At 42.2% G+C, this 21083-nt stretch overlaps 1 protein-coding gene across 4 annotated transcripts in view; it reads right to left on the bottom strand.

Annotated features, from left to right (window-relative positions):
* Positions 1-21083, bottom strand: part of LOC106583120 (transcription factor SOX-13) — a 72974-nt gene that overhangs the window by 49209 nt on the left and 2682 nt on the right. Inside the window, exon 1 of one of the 4 annotated variants that reach the window (XM_045705598.2) lies at positions 14678-14859. The exons of the other annotated variants lie outside the window; for them this stretch is intronic. The gene's annotated coding sequence lies outside the window, so the exon portion shown is untranslated. Of the gene's footprint in view, positions 1-14677; positions 14860-21083 lie in introns of those variants that run through there. 4 annotated transcript variants of the gene reach the window in all.

The following is a 21083-nucleotide window of genomic DNA, read 5'->3' as shown; positions in this document are numbered from 1 at the left end:
AAAACTATACTAAAAATATGAACGTCACGAAATAATTCATAAAAACACACTGTTTTGCAATAAAGGTCTACAGGAACCTCAACAACACTCTTTAGGGTAGCACCATGGTGTAGCCGGAGGACAGCTAGCTTCCGTCCTCCTCTGGGTGCATTGACTTCAATACAAAACCTAGGAGGCTCATGGTTCTCACCCCCTTCCATAGACTTACACAGTAACTATGACAACTTCCGGAGGATGTCCTCCAACCGATCAGAGCTTTTGCAGCATGAACTGATATGTTGTCCACCCAATCAAAGGATCGGGTGGACAACATATCAGTACTGATAGCATAAGCTACATCTAGTACTGATAGCATAAGCTAAATCTAGCTAGCACTGCAGTGCATAACATGTGGTGAGTGTTTGACTCAAAAATTAAGGAGAAGCAAGAGAGAGAGTATTTTTTTTTACTTTCAGTTTCACTCACTTAGCTAGCAAAGGCAGCTAGCAAAGGCAGCTAGCTAGTTTTTGCTTTACTAATTTATTGCCACCGGGGCCTCACGGTGTAACTGCTAAACTTCTTACTGACTATAAACTAAACATTACTGCATGATTGAAGCGGGTTTACTAACGTGTTAGTTCTGTTAGCTATGTTGACTATCACGTTACTTTAGCTAATATGGTAACAATGATGTAGGCTGTGTGTAGCGGTTTTAATATGGTTTGGAAAGGTTTTTTCGCCTGGTCACATACAGCTGATATGTTGTGCATTGAAGTCCACAAGTGAAGGGAAAAGGTGAGGGGAGGAGAGAAGGGAATACAACGTGGCTGCTATGTAAGTGAACTGTCTTTACGTGTGATCAAGGTTGTATTCATTACGATTCTATTGAAAAATGTTTCTTAAACGGAAGCAAACAGAACGAAATGGGGATAAACATACCTGAATTTGTCCAATTTAAACTCTCATTTGCAACTGTTGGACTAATAATTGTGCAAGGCGGTATTGAATGGGTCACTGTCTGTCACTTCAAATTCTCGACTTGTGTGCACCTACTTTGTAAACGTTTATTCATAGGCTAGGTTGTAGCAACCTCATGATGGGTATAGGGAAAATTTAAGTAAACCTATCGATGTTACGTTGAACTGGTTGAATGAAATATGAATGACAGTCATCTAACATGCTGTAATAGAAATAACATTTCTAAAATCCTCCTCCCTCATCATAAACGCCACCGACCGCCACTGGATTGGCGTGAGCTGTAGGGGGGTCCATGGGTGGCATTTGAGAATTTTATTGGATTCCTCATGTCTTACTCGTTGTTAGGAATAATGATGTTCCAAATCGGATGTTGGGTACTATATTTATTAAAGATGATATGAATCCTATAAATTAAAATGTAAGTGCAATCAATTAGGCATAATTTCTCAGACATCAAATTAAATGAACATGGCTCATAGGTTCAATCTGTGGTCAGGTCTATGGTAGTCCTAAAACTATGCTGTGTTATGATGGGCTGCGGTCAGCTGAACTCCTGGTAAAATGCAGTAGCTTGGGACTGTCATGACATCATACACTAATAAACTGGAGAATGTATTTAAAAGGAACAATTCAAAACATTTACATTAATTTAGGACAGTATTACAGTTAAACAGAGTTAGCATTTTTCTAAAGTGCAGCAACAAAATACTTCTCCAAGACTGTTGTAGTCAAGTTCAAATGGAATGGAAACTCAAACAGGTGAAAGCGACTTCCACTACATTGCGTTCACCAAACCTGTCATGTTCAGATCAGTGATTACTTCTAGGAAAGGAGGAAGGATGAAAGCGGGTGGAGGAAAGGGAGGGAGCATGTCTAAACCTCAGAGATAAGATCAGCGCTGAATCTGAGCTATGACACCTCTGAAATCGAACTCTTCCCATGAGGCACTAAAAAGTCGACACAAAAGATTCAGTTACCAAACATGTTGTAACTTGTAAACCCAACATCTCACCCCGGAGCATCTGCAATGCAAAGGCATTCGGTTGTTCTCCCTCCATCTTTAGTTTGCTCAGTGCTGTCTTTGTTGTTTTCCAAACATGGTGTGAAGGGGACTCTTGGGGGGGGGGGGGGTTCTAGAGAGAGAGCACTGAGCCAGTATCATAACAGCACACGATGGCTGATCAAGTGGCTGAATTATTTTAATAAACACTGCCATGGTGAACTCTGAGACTGACAGCTCTATAGACAAAAGCTCTGCAGGGACTCCTCTGGGTAGAGAGAGAGACACTCAAACACAGAGAACTGACTTGACACACATCTCCTGTTGGAAGAAACATTTCCAAACTGTTTAACGTTGTGTTAAGTTGTCCCGAGCCTTTAAATATCTCATGCTGGATAAAATCAAACCTGCTTAAGGAATGTTTAAACGCTCTGGCAAAGATAGCATGTTTACCTGCAGTTATTCTGCAGCCCAGAGTGGTTGGTTCCCTTTTGCCCAGGGGCCTGGCACAGTGGCAGGTGAGGCTGGCGATGCCAACATTAAAGCCTGAACGGTGGCTGGGACACAACCCTTAAAAGGTGCACCATAGCACAGGTGCAGACGCTTAGTGGGACTCTAGTCCCATGGTCTTCCCTGGGGGAATGAAGTTATGAAACCCCTGTAGAGCCATTCACTCTGCCTAATGTTTAATAACACTTTATTACACAGTCATATCTCAGTTGGTGTTACTGTAAATATGTAATAATGGCAATAACTTCACGCCAAATTGTATTTTGTGTTGCTGGTTCATCTGAATCCCAAACAAAACAAAAACGTAATTGTTCATTAACAATTTTACCATGAAATGTCTACATTTCCACACCAGCTAAACAATGCAGTACAATACATCATGATATTGTCACAAGCAAGTCATTAATAACAACTCTGGAGAAACAAGCAGTCGGTCACTTATATTTAGGACCCAATCAGAGAGAAAAGTAAGGTTAAGGAGAGGCATCTCTTAGGTGTGGAGGTCCACAGACTTAGAGGACCCCTCCACAGCAGCAACAGGTCATGTTCTCAGCAGGCAGGCAGGCAGGCTCTCTCTCTCTCAGCACAGAGCCACTCTGCAGACTGAACTCTCTCTGTTTCCTTCAAACACCAACTCTGTCTCTCTAGCTCCCTCCCTCTCTAGGTCCCTCTAACCATCTCTTACTTCCTCTCCCCTATCCCTCCTCCCTATCGGTCTTCACGTTTACCTCCAGTCATGGTGACAGTGCCTCTGAGTCAAACAATCCAATACTTTGCATTAGAGGTCGACCGATTAATCGGAATGGCCGATTAATTAGGGCCGATTTCAAGTTTTCATATCAATCGGAAATCGTTTTTTTACACCTTTATTTAACTAGGCAAGTCAGTTAAAAACACATTCTTATTTTCAATGACGGCCTAGGAACGGTGGGTTAACTGCCTTGTTCAGGGGCAGAACGACAGATTTTTACCTTGTCAGCTCAGGGATTCAATCTTGCAACCTTACGGTTAACTAGTCCAACGCTCTAACCACCTGCTTTACATTGCACTCCACGAGGTTACGCGAATGCAGTAAGAAGCTAAGGTAAGTTGCTAGCTAGCATTAAACTTATTTTATAAAAAACAAATCAATCATAATCACTAGTTAACTACACATGGTTGATGATATTACTAGTTTATCTAGCCTGTCCTGCGTTGCATATAATCGCTTAGGTACACGTTGCTCCAACCATAAACATCAATGCCTTTCTTAAAATCAATACACAAGTATATATTTTTAAACCTGCATATTTAGCTAAAAGAAATCCAGGTTAGCAGGCAATATTAACCAGGTGAAATTGTGTCATTTTGCGTTCATTGCACGCAGTCAGTGTATATGCAACAGTTTGGGTCGCCTGGCTCATTGCGAACTAATTTGCCAGAATTTTACTTAATTATGACATAACATTGAAGATTGTGCAATGTAACAGAAATAACGTTTTGTTTTCGAGATGATAGTTTCTGGATTTGACCATATTAATGACCTAAGGCTCGTATTTCTGTGTGTTATTATGTTATAATTAAGTCTATGATTTGAGAGAGCAGTCTGACTGAGCGGTGGTAGGCAGCAGCAGGCTCGTAAGCATTCATTCAAAATAGCACTTTCGTTCTTTTTGCCAGCAGCTCTGTTTATGACTTCAAGCCTGTCAACTCCTGAGATTAGGCTGGTGTAACCGATGTGAAATGGCTAGCTAGTTGGCCGGGTGCATGCTAACAGCGTTTCAAACGTCACTCGCTCTGAGACTTGGAGTAGTTGTTTCCCCTCCTCTGCATGGGTAACGCTGCTTCGAGGGTGGCTGTCGTCGATGTGTTCCTGGTTTGAGCCCAGGTAGGAGCGAGGAGAGGGATGGAAGCTATACTGTTACACTGGCAATACTAAAGTGCCTATAAGAACATCCAATAGTCAAAGGTATATGAAATACAAATTGTATAGAGAGAACTAGTCCTATAATTCCTATAATATTTACAACCTAAAACATCTTACCTGGGAATATTGAAGACTCATGTTAAAAGGAACCACCAGCTTTCATATGTTCTCATGTTCTGAGCAAGGAACTTAAACGTTAGCTTTTTTACATGGCACATATTGCACTTTTACTTTTTTCTCCAACACTTTGTTTTTGCATTATTTAAACCAAATTGAACATGTTTCATTATTTATTTGAGGCTAAATAGATTTTATTGATGTATTATATTAAGTTAAAATAAGTGTTCATTCAGTATTGTTGTAATTGTCATTATTACAAAAAATAAAAAATAATAATAATACAAAAAAAATTATAATAATAAATAAATAAAATAAATGTTTTTTTAAAAATCGGCATCGGCTTTTTTTGGTTCTCCAATAATCAGTATCGGCGTTGAAAAATCATAATCGGTCGACCTCTACTTTGCATCATATATGTTTTGCCCCTGTGATCTATAACATGAATGTGTGATAAGGATCAAATAGCTGGACCCACGGGTGTGATACAGCGCTGTGATGTCCAGGAGCACATAACTAACAATGCCACCTTTATGCTTTATGGGGGTTTCTTGGCCGCCTGCCTGAAACGGGGACACAATAAGTAAAGGAAAGAGAGGAATATCACACATTCAAATATAACACAGGAGCTGGGCTAGAAACAATATGTTAATGAAAAGAGTATATATTTTATCTATTCACCGTTTTTTGCCCCCAAGCTGGATTTTTTAATTGACCTGAGCAATATTTGTGTGGTCACAGAGTTTAGTAAGACGAAATGGTTGTATAAACTGATTCAAATAAAGATCCCAGTCTCCTCGGGAGCAGCAAACAGCGAGCGGACAGACATTCACTCTCCTTTCATTGGTGACACAAAATATTCAATCTGCTTCTCTCCAGCCCACATAATGCCGTGGATTGACACACACACTTACTAGAGCTGTGGATTCAACCCCACTGTGGATTCAACCCCACTGTGGATGCTGGATCTCACTGAAGATGACCATCAATTAGTATCTGGCTCGTTAAAAGGCCACCAATTAACTGAAAGACACTTTGAATCGCTCATTTTGAGATTTTCTCTGAAAAATATAGGACAAATGCCATCCCTTTAAAATAGTTAGCAAGAATATTTCAAATAGTTTAACATGGGCTAATTAACTGAGTTGAGATGAAGACCTGGATACACAGTGGGTTCCCAGGACCATGTTCCTCTCTCAGTCCCCCTTGGCTCATAGACAGCCTCAGGCCCAGACCATGTGTCAGGTATTTAGTTCACTAAGCCTTGTTGTGAGAGAACAACTCAACACATACATATCTCTGTCATGATGACCCCAACATGCGACGGCTGCTGTGTGTCTGTCTTTACTTGATATTAGATTTTATGGAAAAAAAAAAAAAAAAAAAAAATGGAGGGAGGGGTTGGCAAGATATCAGATTGAGTTTCTGTCACAGTGTTGTGGATGGCATGGTTGGTTGTTTTTCTTATAGTGTTCTGCTGGACAACATTTCTCTCTCTCTCTCTCACGCACGTACATACCCACACACACACACACGCTTGCTTTCTGCCTCAGCATGGGTAGGGTCTAAAGCAGGTTTCTTGTGTTGTGTTGCTGAATGTGTCTCATTAGGAACTGAGCTCTCAGGGCCACACATACAAAAGCTTTCCTACCCTTCCTCTCCGCTTCCTCCTGGCCGAACCCAGGGGGCTACCCACTGGCCACAGAATACACTCACACAGACAACAGATTCATTCAGTTAATCTCACACACACAGGCCTGCTGTGAGGAGTTGTAAAGTGTGATACCGCCAGAGGAGAGGTAGCTGATGTTGAATTAGTATTGTTCTCTGTGGTTGATGGCCAGATCTCATCACAAAAAGAGCAGTGTTGGGAACTCAAGGATACACCGGGATTTTTGTTTTTTTTTCCCCCATGTGGAGCTCAGGGACGGCCCCAAGGCACACTGATGCCACATGTTCACTTTGTTAAAGATGCACTATGCAGAAATAACTCTGGATTTCCTGGTTGTTAGAATTTGAATAGTTTGCCTAATTTCAGTTTGTGACTCAAAACAAGCAAGTATACTGTAGAGAATAATGCTGCTGTGAAATACATTTTCCATAATCAAAAAGATTATATTTTCAGCTGTTTAAAGCTGGTGTACAAAACTGAAAGTAAAAGAAGCAAAAACTAAACTTGCATTGCATTCAGAAAGTATTTAGACCACTTCCCTTTTTTTACATTTTGTTACGTTACAGCTTTATTCTAAAATGTATTAAGTATAATTTTCTCTCATCAATCTACACACAATACCCAATAATGACAGTGAAAACAGGTTTGTAGAAATGTTTGCTTATTTACATAAGTATTCAGACCCTTTGCTATTAAACTCGAAATTGAGCTCAGGTGCATCCTGTTTCCATTGATCATCCTTGAGATGTTTCTACAACTTGGAGTCCACCTATGGTAAATTCAATTGATTGAACATGATTTGGAAAGGCACACACCTGTCTATATAAGGTCCCACAGTTGACAGTGCATGTCAGAGTAAAAACCAAGCCATGAGGTTGAAGGAATTGTCCCTAGAGCTCCGAGACAGGATTGTGTCGGGGCACAGATCTGTGGAAGGGTACCAACACATTTCTGCAGCATTGAAGGTCCCCAAGAACACAGTGGCCTCCATCATTCTTAAATGGAAGAAGTTTGGAACCACCAAGACTCTTCCTAGAGCTGGCCACCTGGACAAAATGAGCAATCGGGGAGAAGGGCCTTAGTCGGGGAGGTGACCTAGAACCCGATGGTCACTCTGACAGAGCTCCAGAGTTCCTCTGTGGAGATGGGAGAACCTTCCAGAAGGACAACCATCTCTGCAGAACTCCACCAATCAGGCCTTTATGGTACAGTGGCCAGACGGAAGCCATTACTCAGTAAAAGGCACTATAGCCCTCTTGGAGTTTGCAAAAAGGCACCTAAAGGACTCTCAGACCATGAGAAACAAGATTCTCTGGTCTGATGAAACCGAGATTGAACTCTTTGTCCTGAGTACCAAGTGTCAGGTCTGGAGGAAACCTGCCACTATCACTACGATGAAGCATGTTGGTGACAGCATCATGCTGTTGGGATGTTTTTCAGCAGCAAATAATACGTTTTTTATTTTTAACAAATGTGCAAAAATGTCTAAAAACCTGTTTTTGCTTTGTCATTATGGGGTATTTTGTGTAGATTGATGAGGGGGAAAAAATTACTTAATCAATTTTAGTATAAGGCTGTAACGTAACAAAATGTGGAAAAAGTCATGGGGTATGAATCCTTTCCGAATGCACTGTAAGAACGAGAAGCATAGAAATAACACCGCTTCTTAGACCTGCTTTCAATGAGAATGACTGATCTAAAACTCACATTTATGTGAATTTGGTTGGGTCGCCCAAAAAGTTACAATTCACAGTTTTAATTATATAAACCTACAGTTTGAGCGCGCTATGCTCTCCTTTTGCGGTCTCTCTCTCCTTTCTCTGTGTCCTCTCTCTCCTTTCTCTGTGTCCTCTCTCTCCTTTCTCTGTGTCCTCTCTCTCCTTTCTCTGTGTCCTCTCTCTCCTTTCTCTGTGTCCTCTCTCCTTCCTCTGTGTCCTCTCTCCGTATAAATAGGCTGATGACACAATCACACTTTTCACAAAAAGAGAGAAAGGAGAGAAAATAAAAGAAAATAAGAGAAAGGGACTCTGGCTCTGGCGCAGCGGCTCCTTTCTTCTGCTTTTCAGAAATGCAGGTTAAAAAGCAGCCTCTTTTCATCCTCTCTCTCCATCTCTCTCAGATTCAGGAACAGGCAATGTATTGTGGTGGATAGAAAAGGATACTGTGGCATTTATCAGAGAGGAGGAAAAGAAAGACAAAACATACTCCCAATCAAGAGAAAGAGAAGGGGAAGAAAGGATGTGTATGAAGGGCCCCTTTTTGCAGAAACCCCACCCCCTCAACCCCGTCAGGCTAACTCAGACAAAAGGGGCAGGCCCACACAATGAGCCGTCTCCTTTAGCCTCGGCACACTTTGTATCTAAGGCCCATTCAGGACCACTACTTTAGGTCACCCACGTGTTCACAGAGCATATGTGGCTGAGAGAGGGTGTGGGTGTGTGTGTGCGTGTATAGGTCCCCATTTGCTGAGAGCCTTATAGACTGACGGGCCATGGCTCGGAGGTGTTGTCATGGAGATTTTTGTGCAGTAAGGACAACATCAAGTGATTCTAAAGAAGGGACCGATGTTACATGTGGTATCGCTTGAAAATGTCGGCAATCAGACGTCTACAGCGGGTGGTCCCTAAAACACAGCGAGCTGAAAGATTGGCACTGCTTTACACACTAACATGCATCTAACCTAACAGACAAGACAGTGAATGTGTGTGCTTCAGCCTCTCCAGAGTTTATCATATCTTCAAGAGTCTCAAATCCACCCATATCACGTTTAGTATTGTGAAATAGAGAGTGAGAGCTGTCATTTCCATGAATTGGAAATGGGGCCGGAGGGTAGGACTGCCGTTTTATCGGCTCTTAACCAACCATGCTATTTTTTTATTTTTTTTGCGTCGTTCGTAACTTGTTTTGTACATAATGTTGCTGCTACCGTCTCTTATGACCGAAAAGAGCTTCTGGACATCAGAACTGGGATTACTCACCTCAAACTGGATGAAGAGTTCTTCTTCAGTGAGTCGGAGGGGTGGGATATACTACAGACACCCGACCAGGCCCAGATCCCCGTGATTCACTGGAAAAGGAAATGGAGGTTTCGCGGAAAGAGATCGGGGTGCCTTGTGAGGATCAAGCGACGAGTGGCTAGTTTGCCCTTGCCTTCCATCCTGCTACCTAACGTTCAATCAGTGGAAAATAAATGGGACGAACTGAAAGCACGTGTACCCTACCAACGGGACATTAAAAACTGTAATATCTTATGTTTCACCGAGTCGTGGCTGAACGACGACATTAACAACATACAACTGGCGGGTTATAGACTCTATCGGCAGGACAGAACAGCGGCGTTTGGTAAGACACGGGGCGGGGGCCTATGCATATTTGTAAACAATAGCTGGTGCATGATATCTAAGGAAGTCTCAAGGTTTTGCTCACCTGAGGTAGAGTATCTCATGATAGTGTGGTCTACAGCTTATCTACCTAGAGAGTCATCTGTATTTTTTGTAGCTGTCTACATACCACCACAGACCGAGGCTGGCACTAAAACCACACTCAATGAGCTGAAGTCGGCCATAAGCAAACAGGAAAACACTCATCCAGAGGCGATGCTCCTAGTGGCCAGGGGACTTTAATGCAGGGAAACTTATATCCATCTTACCTAATTTCTATCAGCATGTTAAATGTGCAACCAGAGGAAAACAAATTTAGACCACCTTTTCTCCACACACAGAGACACGTACAAAGCTCTCCCTCGCCCTCTATTTGGCAAATCTGATTATCCTCTGGATTCCTGCTTACAAGCAAAAATTAAAGCAGGAAGCACCAGTGACTCGGTCTATAAAAAAGTGGTCAGATGAAGCAGATGCTAAACTACTAAGCTGCTGCTACTCTCTGTTATTATCTATGCAGTCACTTTAATAACTCTACCTACATGTACATATTACCTAAATTACCTCGACACTGTTGCCCCCCCACATTGACTCTGTACCGGTAACCCCTGTATATAGCCCCGCTATTGTTATTTACTGCTGCTCTTTAATTATTTGTTATTCTTCTCTTACTTTTTTGGGGGGGGGGGGTAATTTCTTAAAACTGCATTGTTGGTTAAGGGCTTTTAAGTAAGCATTTCATTGTAAGGTCTACACCTGTTGTATTTGGTTCATGTGACAAACTAAATTTGATTTGAGAGCGTTGCAAAACTGGTTCTTCTCCTTGGACTGGGTAAACTTGGCTGAGCCAAAGCCAATCTCAGTCAAATGCATGTGTGCTTGTGTGTACCGTCATGTACAGGTCAGACAGATACCGACATGAACGTAAATGACTGTAAACAAGCCACTGCAGTCAGAGAGTTACAAAAGAAACAAGACACGTCATAGGCTATTGATTCTGAGCCAGGGAACCCAATTAACCAATCAATCAACAAATCAATCAATTCTTAAAGGGTTGTGCACAGATAAAAATGGTTTAAGAATCAACATACTCCTTTATGGAAACCTAGCAAATTATTGAAGGGTTAACAGTTTGTTTTAAACCAATCATGACATGCGTGTTCTTTTTTTCTTTGTCCAATACGTAATGTAATTCCCAATAGATCTTGATTTCTCAGAGCAGACCTTGCTTTTTTTCAAGATTTTTGCTCTATAATCTATAGCCTAAAAGAGCCAGTTTTCTGGATTTATAATATACTCCTCTGCACTGCAATCTTTTAACTGTTTGTAATTGGTGAAAATGGTCTCTCGCCCAGGTACAGTTAAACAGTAATGATACAGCACATCGTTCATTTTCAGATGTGTTTCCTGGTATATTTACATGCTGTCCAAATCCATATTTTAAATAGAGGTGAGACAGATAGCTATGATGGATAGAGATGTAGAGATATAGGCTGTATATAATAGGTAGCATAAGCATTCTAACTCCATACTCTCTAAGAAATCCTCTCCAGTGTGACATTTTCTGCCTGTTAATGTGGAGGTATATTCAACTGGCAAAACAATGAATGGATGCGGATGGCGGTATGCTAACCCAAATCTAAACGCTACACTGTTGCTTTTATGTGCATTTTACACTTGCTGTACTTTTGCGCCACATTTGCTGATGACAAAATCTGAAAATACTCTGGATACACTCATTAACATAAGAATAATCCTGGTAAATGTGGGGTAGGTGCAACCTCAGACAGAAAAATGACAAGGGTTTAAGTGAGAGGACTAACTGGGGTCTCCAAGTGGACACACCTCTCCAAAGTCTGCACACTTCCTAAGAAATGGCAATGCACTTTTATGACTCAAAGTAGAGTATTCAACTATAAGGTGCTTTTTTCTTGCTCTCCTAGCTGTGCACTTGAGGAACAAACACACTTATATTTGTTTAGTTTGGAACACAAACCTGCATCCCCGGCATCACACAATTACTGCTGTTGTTTACACAATCCAAAAACGTTCTATTGACAACAATTTTGGTGTGCATAGAATTGAGTCATGCGTGCATTCAGGTGTCGTGTTCCGTGGCAAATTTTCTTCACATAGACAAACATAGGCTCATTCGGTTCAGAACAACCCAGGGTATAATGCCATGTCGTAAATTCCGGACTATAAGCCGCAACTTTTTTCCCAGGCTTTGAACCCCGCGGCTTAAACAATGACGCGGCTAATATATGGATTTTTCCTGCTTTCAAATTTTTTTAATAAAAAAAAACACATTCTGTGACGTGCTCAGTTTTTTGGTGGCATGAAGCTTTCATTAGACCAATGAAATTGCCGAACGGGTTAAGGTCAAACAACTTTTTTGTTTACTGTTTAGATTAAATCGAGCGCTCTCAAACGTCCCATCATTCTGATTACGGTAGTCATTTTGTCACCCTCATCATGGCAAAGACACGGAGAAATGCATATGATGCAGCTTTCAAGTTGAAGGCGATTGATCTGGCTGTTGGAAAAAGAAATAGAGCTGCTGCACGGGAGCTTGGTCTTAATGAGTCGATGATAAGACGTTGGAAACAGCAGCGTGAGGAATTGACTCAGTGCAAAAAGACAACTAAAGCTTACTGCTCATTTTTTATTTTTTGTTACAAGCCGTGTTTCGTTAAAGTCTATTTATTTTTGTTACAAGCCGTGTTTCGTTAAAGCCTGTGTAAAGTTCATTTGTTTCAATGTACCGGTAGGCACCTGCGGCTTACAGACATGTGCGGCTTATTTATGTTCAAAATAATACTTTTTTTTTCATTCAGTGGGTGAGGCTTATATTCAGGTGCGCTTAATAGTACGGAAATTACGGTACATCAAACATAGTGTTCATAAATGTTGAAACTGTATATGACATGGTTTTATGATATGGAAATGTAAAGTTCACATTTGGACTTACTGGTGTTTGGCTTGCTTGTATGACATCAAAGCGGTATTTATTATAAATCCTCAACTTCTCATCTTTCAAAATACATTGAGTCCTACTAATTTATAGCATTTCCCTGACTCAGACAACAAACATTTTTGCAAAAGTTGGGCAAATAGCGTGAGGAATGAGGGCAACTTTTTGTCGGGTGTGGTGCTCAAATTCAGAACAGCTGTCAGTCAAAACGTTTTTAAAGCTGTGAAGCACAGAGCCAGAGCTCTGACATCATTTATAGCATGCTACTGTATAGCCACTGCGTTCCAAATTACGTTCTTATCAGTGCCCAAATCTGCCATTTTCAACCCGCATATGGGTACAAGTGTAAAGGGTTAATAAACAAGCATCACAAAAAACAGACAAGCACACAAAGTTCTTTCTCATTAGCTTTCACTGATTCCAAAAGAGATACAAATCATTCTCCAAACAGAGAGATAAACAAATCAACTGGGTTGTGACAAACCACTATGTGACATTGACACACCTGACAGCCATAACAAACATCTGTTTGTGTCGGAGACGCCATAACAGGATTAAAATGTTCATGGTTAACAATAACACAAAATTATCAGAAGCAAATTGAGAGTATTTTTTGAGTAGGCCATTTATTAATAACTTAGCCATAAATACTCCTCTATAAAGAAGTGATACAGTGAAAGTGTATTTTGAATCTGTATATTAAGATATTGTATATTCTATCAATATCATTATTTTGAATGTATTTTTACTAATGTATATATTTAGGCTTAATTTAACCAGGCCAGTCCCATTAAGACAGCGATTTATTTGAATAGGGAGACTGGCCCATCAGGTAGTAGCATCACAATCATCCATACAAATACAGTACAGTGGCATTCCATTAACCACAGAACCACATGAAGACATTTCTATTGTATTGTGTGAAATGTACAGCCTCTCCCCATTTGCGTCTTGGAAAATTCATTGTAGAGAGCAGTCTGTAATATTGTTACTTAGTCACACAAGCCACCCGTTAACTTGTTATAGAAAATGTAATATTTCCCTATATGTGGATGAATTTGACAAAGACTCTAAATTGCATTGCTTATGTTTGTCTAAACATAAACAATTCAACACTGGGGAAAAAATGGTATGTTGCGCCTCCCTTCTAATTTGCCTTTTTTTTTATAGACTTGTGAGAGTAGAGTCAGTCATGCATTGATGGATGAATCAAGTAAAATTCCACTGTCTGATGTGGCATCGCTCACATTACATGAACAATGAAATAGGCTAAAACACATTTTAGCCAACAAAACATCCTGGAGAAATGTATTTAGATAGCGACATGGTGAAACACACCTTGGTCCTGTAGCAGCTTGCTTTCTGCCGCAACGCCCCACCTCGTGCCCTCTCTGCACTAACACACACCTGCAGCAGGTACAGGAACACACACACACACACACACATCCCAGACTTGTGTATTCTGAGAGGGATTAAACGTTGTTTAGCTGTGGCATGAGAAAGTCAAAGCAGCATTCACAGCAGCTTCCGTTCTTTCTTGTTCAGACTGATTTATTACCGTTAGTGAATAGCTCCTTATAGCTGAAGACGCCACTGACTTAAAACACCACTATAGACTGTTGAATGTACACCCACGGTTCACACCAAGGTAAAAATGCCCAATACAACACCAGGTGGGGTTGATTTTATTCCCAGTAATTGTAAAGAATTGAGATATTTTACTCCTACTACCATTAAGCATTATTTAATAACACTACACCTGTATTCAGAAAGCTGTTTAAAATAAATTAGACTGTATTTTAGACTGTTATAAATGTGACATTATGCTATATTTATAAGACTGGCACAAAATGTAACAGAAAGACACCACACAAATGAGATGACTGGAAAACAGCAAAATAAATAAATAAAGTCACAGGCAAAGCCAAAATGTTCAATAGAATTACTGCAACTTAAGGCTAACAAAATAAAAAAGTTCAGTATGCCGCAAACAAGATGTTACTGCCTTAGTTGGAACTTCATAAAATTGCAAATTGAAAACCCTGTTACAGATTGTAACTTCAGTTCTCATTATGGATCAAACTTATTTTTCAGTCATTTTGCTTTATAATACTGTATATTAATGACTGAAGTGGAATCGGTTGGTAGAAAGGAGTCTTACCTTGAAATGTCTGAGAGAGGCTGATGTGCAAGGCAGCAGGTAAGATGTGTGTTCTCTAGTCTCAGACTGAGTTTACTACTGACTGACTGTCTCTTAACTGTCTACTGTCTCACTGCGTCTCTACTGATTGAGCTCTATGAGCAATGCTGAGTCTGAGACATCCTCTCTGTTTCCCCCAATAAGGTACCACCGAGACAACAACAGGTGGAGACTGTGTGTGTGTAAGTGGGTGCGTGAGATAGCGTGTGGGGGGGGGGGGGAGTTAGTGGGAGGGAGGAGTCAGAGGTCCGTCAAAAGTCAATGATCTGCTAACTCTCCTCCATAGCACGAAGTCTGCATCGACCAATCAGTGGAACAAAACACTAAACTGGGTTTCCTCATGACACAAAGCCAGCCTGTGTTATTTTCAGTGTTAGGACATCTACTGAAGTGATGTGGTGCATTTCACAGTTATGTACAAAGATCAAGTAACTCATGAAATCAAAGTATATTATAAAATATTACCTCAAGATCTCTCTAAATCATATCATGCCTCAAGAAGGAAAGAGCCCATTCCATGTGAACTTTCTTTCTCACAAACACAGGGATGGTGTATAAAACCATTTTCTTCCATTGCATGCCTCTCTAACCTGGTTTGCCCTGAACTAACACACTTAGTCAACTTTAGTCAATGATTACTGCTCTCTTTGTCAATATTCTATCATTTTTGTCCGGTCTTTCTCACACACAAAGAGAAAAAGGCCAGTCTGGCTCATTAATCTTGTTATCCAACAGGAGACAACATGCAGTAACATTTCCCCACAGGCCTTTCACTCCCCTCATTACAGACAAGAACACGGCGTATAAATCTACCCTGCGACACCCTTCCCACAACATCACTGACAGATACGCACGCAAAATAACTTAAAAAGTGGTCTAAAAGGAGCTTTAAAACATCCAGTTATCTTGCCAAGGACATTACATAAATGTTCAGTTTGTATTCAGTTTTTGATTATAAATTACTTTTAAAAACTTAAATCCGTTTTACCTCATTTCTACCAGCATGTCACATGTGCAACCAGAGGAAAAAAAACCTCTAGACCACCTTTACTCCACACACAGAGAAACATACAAAGCTCTCCCTCGCCCTCCATTTGGCAAATCTGACCAAAATTATATCTTCCTGATTCCTGCATACAAGCAAAAACTAAAGCAGGATGTACCAGTGTCTCGCTTAATACGGAAGTGTTCAGATGAAGCGGCTGCTACGCTACAGGACTGTTTTGCTAGCACAGACCAGAATATGTTCCGGGATTCATCCAATGGCATTGAGGAATATACCACCTCAGTCACCGGCTTCATCAATAAGTGCATCAACGACGACGTCCCCACAGTGACCGTACGTACCCCAACCAGAAGCCATGGATTACAGGCAACATCTGCACCAAGCTAAAGGCTAGAGCTGCCGCTTTCATGGAGCGGGACACAAACAAGAAATCCCGCTATGCCCTCCGATGAACCATCTAACAGGCAAAGCGGCAATACAGGACTAAGATTGAATCCTACTTCACCGGCTCTGACGCGCGTCGGATGTGGCAGGACTTGCAAACTATTGCGGACTACAAAGGGAAACCCAGCGGCGAGCTGCCCAGTGACGCGAGCCTACCAGATGAGCGAAATGCCTTATGCTCACTTCGAGGCAAGCAACACTGAAGCATGCATGAGAGCACCAGCTGTTCTGGATGACTGTGTGATCACCCTCTCTGTAGCCGATGTGAGCAAGACCGTTAAACAGGTCTTGCTCACAAGCCCACGGGGCCAGAAGGATTACCAGGACCGGTATTCAGAGCATGCGCGAACCAACTGGCAAGTGTCTTCACTGACATTTTCAACCTCTCCCTGACAGAGTGTGTAATACCTACTTGTTTCAAGCAGACCACCATAGTCCCTGTGCCTAAGAAAGCAAAGGTAACCTGCCTAAATAACTACCGCCCCATAGCACTCACGTCAGTAACCAGGAAGTGCTTTGAAAGGCTGGACATGGCTCACATCAATACCATCATACCAGAAACCCTAGACCCACTCCAATTTGCATACAGCCCCAACAGAACATGCAATCTCAATGGCACTCCACATTCACACCTGGACAATCCCAAGTGATCAAGGTAGGCAACAACACATCTGCCACGCTGATCCTCAACACTGGGGCCCCTCAGGGGTGCATGCTTAGTCCCCTCCTGTACTCCGTGGACAAGCATGACTCCAACACCAACATTAAGTTTGCTGACGACACAACAGTGGTAGGCCTGATCACCGGCAACAATGAGACAGCCTTTTTTATTTTTTATTTCACCTTTATTTAACCAGGTAGGCCAGATGAGAACAAGTTCTCATTTACAACTGCAACCTGGCCAAGATAAAGCAAAGCAGTGCAACAAAAACAACAGAGTTACACATGGGATAAACAAACGTACAGTCAGTAACACAATAGAAAACTATGTACAGTGTGTGCAAATGTAGTAAGATTAGGGAGGCAATAAATTGGCCATAGTGGCGAAATAATTACAATTTAGCATTAACACTGGAGTGAATAGAAGATGTGCAAGTAGAGATACTGGGGTGCAAAAGAGCAAACAAAATAAATAACAAAAGGTTAGTGAGGGAAATATAGAGGTCTCCAGCTTCAGTGATTTTTTTCAATTCGTTCCAGTCATTGGTAGCAGAGAACAGGAAGTAAAGGCGGCCAAAGGAGGTGTTTGCTTTGGGGATGACCAATGAAATATACCTGCTGGAGTGCGTGCTATGGGTGGGTGTTGCTATGGAGACCAGTGAGCTGAGATAGGTGGGGCTTTACCTAGCAAAGACTTATAGATGACCTGGAGCCAGTGGGTTTGGAGACGAATATGTAGCGAGGGCCAGCCAACGAGAGCATACAGGTCGCAGTGGTGGGTAGTATATGGGGCTTTGGTGACAAAACGGATGGCACTATGACAGCAAATTGGATGTTGTCTGAGTAGAGTGTTGGAGGCTATTTTGTAAATGACATCGCCGAAGTCAAGGATCGGTAGGATAGTCAGTTTTACGAGGGTATGTTTGGCAGCATGAGTGAAGGAGGCTTTGTTGTGAAATAGGAAGCCAATTCTATATTTCATTTTGGATTGGAGATGCTTAATGTGAGTCTGGAAGGAGAGTTTACAGTCTAACCAGACACCTAGGAATTTGTAGTTGTCCACATATTCGAAGTCAGAACCGTCCAGAGTAGTGATGCTAGGCGGGAGGGCGGGTGGGTGTGGGCAGTGAACGGTTGAAGAGCATGCATTTAGTTTTACTAGCATTTAAGAGCAGTTGGAGGCCATGGGATGAGTTTTGTATGGCGTTGAAGCTCGTTTGGAGGTTTGTTAGCACAGTGTCCAAAGAAGGGCCAGATGCATACAGAATGGTGTCGTCTGCGTAGAGGTGGATCAGAGAATCACCAGCAGCAAGAGCATATCATTGATATATACAGAGAAAAGAGTCGGCCCGAGAATTGAACCCTGTAGCACCCCCATAGAGACTGCCAGAGGTCCAGACAACATGCCCTCCGATTTGACACACTGAACTCTGTCTGAGAAGTAGTTGGTGAACCAGATGAGGCAGTCACTTGAGAAACTAAGGCTATTGAGTCTGCCGATAAGAATGCGGTGATTGACAGAGTCGAAAGCCTTGGCCAGGTCGATGAAGACGGATGCACAGTACTGTCTTTTATCGATGGCGGTTATGATACTGTTTAGTACCTTGAGCGTGGCTGAGGTGCACCCATGACCAGCTCGAACACCAGATTGCATAGTGGAGAAGGTACGGTGGGATTCGAAATGGTCGGTGATCTGTTTCTTAACTTGGCTTTCGAAAGACTTTAAAAAGGCAGGGCAGGATAGATATAGGTCTATAACAGTTTGGGTCTAGAGTGTCAAATAGTCTGGATAGGCATTTGATTAGCTGTTCAGGAGTCTTATGGCTTGGGGGTAGAAGCTATTCAGGAGCCTCTTGGACCTAGACTTGGCGCTCCGGTACCGCTTGCCGTGCGGTAGCAGAGAGAACAGTCTATGACTAGGGTGACTGGAGTCAGGAAGCTTAGCCCCGGTGATGTACTGGGCCATACGCACTACCCTCTGACTTGGTACCCCTGTATATAACCTCGTTATAATATGTTTTACTTTAGTTTATTTTCTTAACTATTTCTTGAAATGTATTGTTGGTTAAGGGCTTGCAAGTAAGCATTTCACGGTGAGGGCTACACCTGTTGTATTCGGCACGTGACTAATAGATTCCTTGTTATGCTTCATGACTTGACGATCCAAGAACATTTGCATAATACATTCGAAGGATCAAAGCGTCCAATCACTTTATTTCCTGTTTTATTTAATTTAATTGGTCTGAAACACACAGACACAAACAGGAGGAGCATACACACACAGAATCACACACACTTCTGTCTCCATTGTGGTGCGTCTCTGTGGACCCCTGGTTCAATAGGACAGGGAGAACAATGCAGACTGCAACAGAAGAGGTCAGAGGAAGACAGAGGAAAACCTTTGTCTGCTCTGCTGCCCTTATGGAGCTGTCTGGTGTAGGCCCATAGGAAATGGGGCACACACACAAGAACACAGACAAACCACACACAAAGGCAACAAACACACACACACACAAACACACAAAGAAAACCCATAAACACTGCCCTTGGGTTCTTGGTATTTGCAAATTGGAATGAAGTGGAGCAGAAACATATACACTTCCTGACCAAAAGTATGTGGACACCTGCTCGTCGAACATCTCATTCCAAAATCATGGGTATTAATATGGAGTTGGTCCCCCTTTGCTGCTATAACAGCCTCCACTCTTCTGGGAAGGCTTTCCACTAGATGTTGAACATTGCTACGGGGACTTGCTTCCATTCAGCCACAAGAGCATTAGTGAGGTTGGGCACTCAGCCACAAGAGCATTAGTGAGGTTGGGCACTGATGTTGGGCGATTAGGCCTGGCTCGCAGTCGACGTTCCAATTCATCCTAAAGGTGTTCGATGTGATTGATGTCAGGGCTCTGTGCAGGCCAGTCAAGTTCTTCCACACCAATTCCGACAAACCATTTCTGTATGGACATCGCTTTGTGCTCGAGGGCATTGTCATGCTGAAACAGGAAAGGGCCTTCTCCAAACTGTTGCCACAAAGCTGGAAGCACAGAATCGTCTAGAATGTCATTGTATGCTGTAGTGTTAAGATTTCCCTTCAATGGAACTAAGGGGCCTAGCCCAAACCATGAAAAACAGCCTCACTCCATTATTCCTCCTCAACTAAAACTTTACAGTTGGCAATATGCATTGGGGCAGGTAGTGTTCTCCTGGATTCGCAAAACCCAGATTTGTCCATCGGACTGCCAGATGGTGAAGCGTGATTCATCACTCCAGAGAACGCGTTTCCACTGCTCCAGAGTCCAATGGCGGCGAGCTTTACACCACTCCAGCCAACGCTTGGCATTATGCATGGTCATCTTAGGCTTTTGTGCAGCTGCTTGGCCATGGAAACCCATTTCATGAAGTTTCCAACGAACAGTTACTGTGCTGACGTTGCTTCCAGAGGCAGTTTGGAACTCGGTAGTGAGTGTTGCAACCGAGGACAGATGATTTTTATCCGCTATTCACATCAGCACTCGGCGGTCCAGTTCTATGAGCTTGTGTGGCCTACCGCTTCGTGGCTGAGCCATTGTTGCTCCAAGACGTTTCCACTTCTCAATATCAGCACTAACAGTTGACCGGGGCAGCTCTAGCAGAGCAGAAATGTGACGAACTGACTTGTTGGAAAGGTGTCATCCTATGACGGTGCCACGTTGAAAGTCACTGAGCTCTTCAGTAAGGCCATTCTACTGCCAATGTTTGTCTATGGAGATTGCATGGCTGTGTGCTGGATTTGATATACCTGTCAGCAATGGGTTTGGCTGAAATAGCCGATTGCACTAATTTGAAGGAGTGTCCACATAAATTTCTATATATAGTGTATATACTGTATGTCACTCAACAGACCAACACTCAGAGATCTAGCTAGGGACCCTAGAGTCAGCGGCATACATGTTAACAATAGGTTATTAATACATAGTAACTGTATTCAGCAGCTATTGAGTCTTCGACAAAGCTTTAATTAACACGGAAGTGTTAACTTGGATTTGACTTGGAGAGAGAAAGTGCATCCAGGTTACCTCTCATCCTGTGTGAACCCATTCACCTGAAGGCACATTGCTCAGAGAGAAGGGGGGAGGGTGAGAGGTCAGGGGTCAGTCCTCTCCTTGTAAGAGCAGCACACACAGCTTAACAGTTACTGTGGTTAATCCCCACACCCAAACAGTGTGCGTGTGTGACTACACACACACACACACACACACACACACACACACACACACA

Source organism: Salmo salar, chromosome 22, assembly GCF_965601325.2.
Source record: "Salmo salar chromosome 22, fSalSal1, whole genome shotgun sequence".
NCBI classification, from domain to species: Eukaryota; Metazoa; Chordata; class Actinopteri; order Salmoniformes; family Salmonidae; genus Salmo; species Salmo salar.
This window is presented reverse-complemented; position numbering and strand designations above follow the sequence as displayed.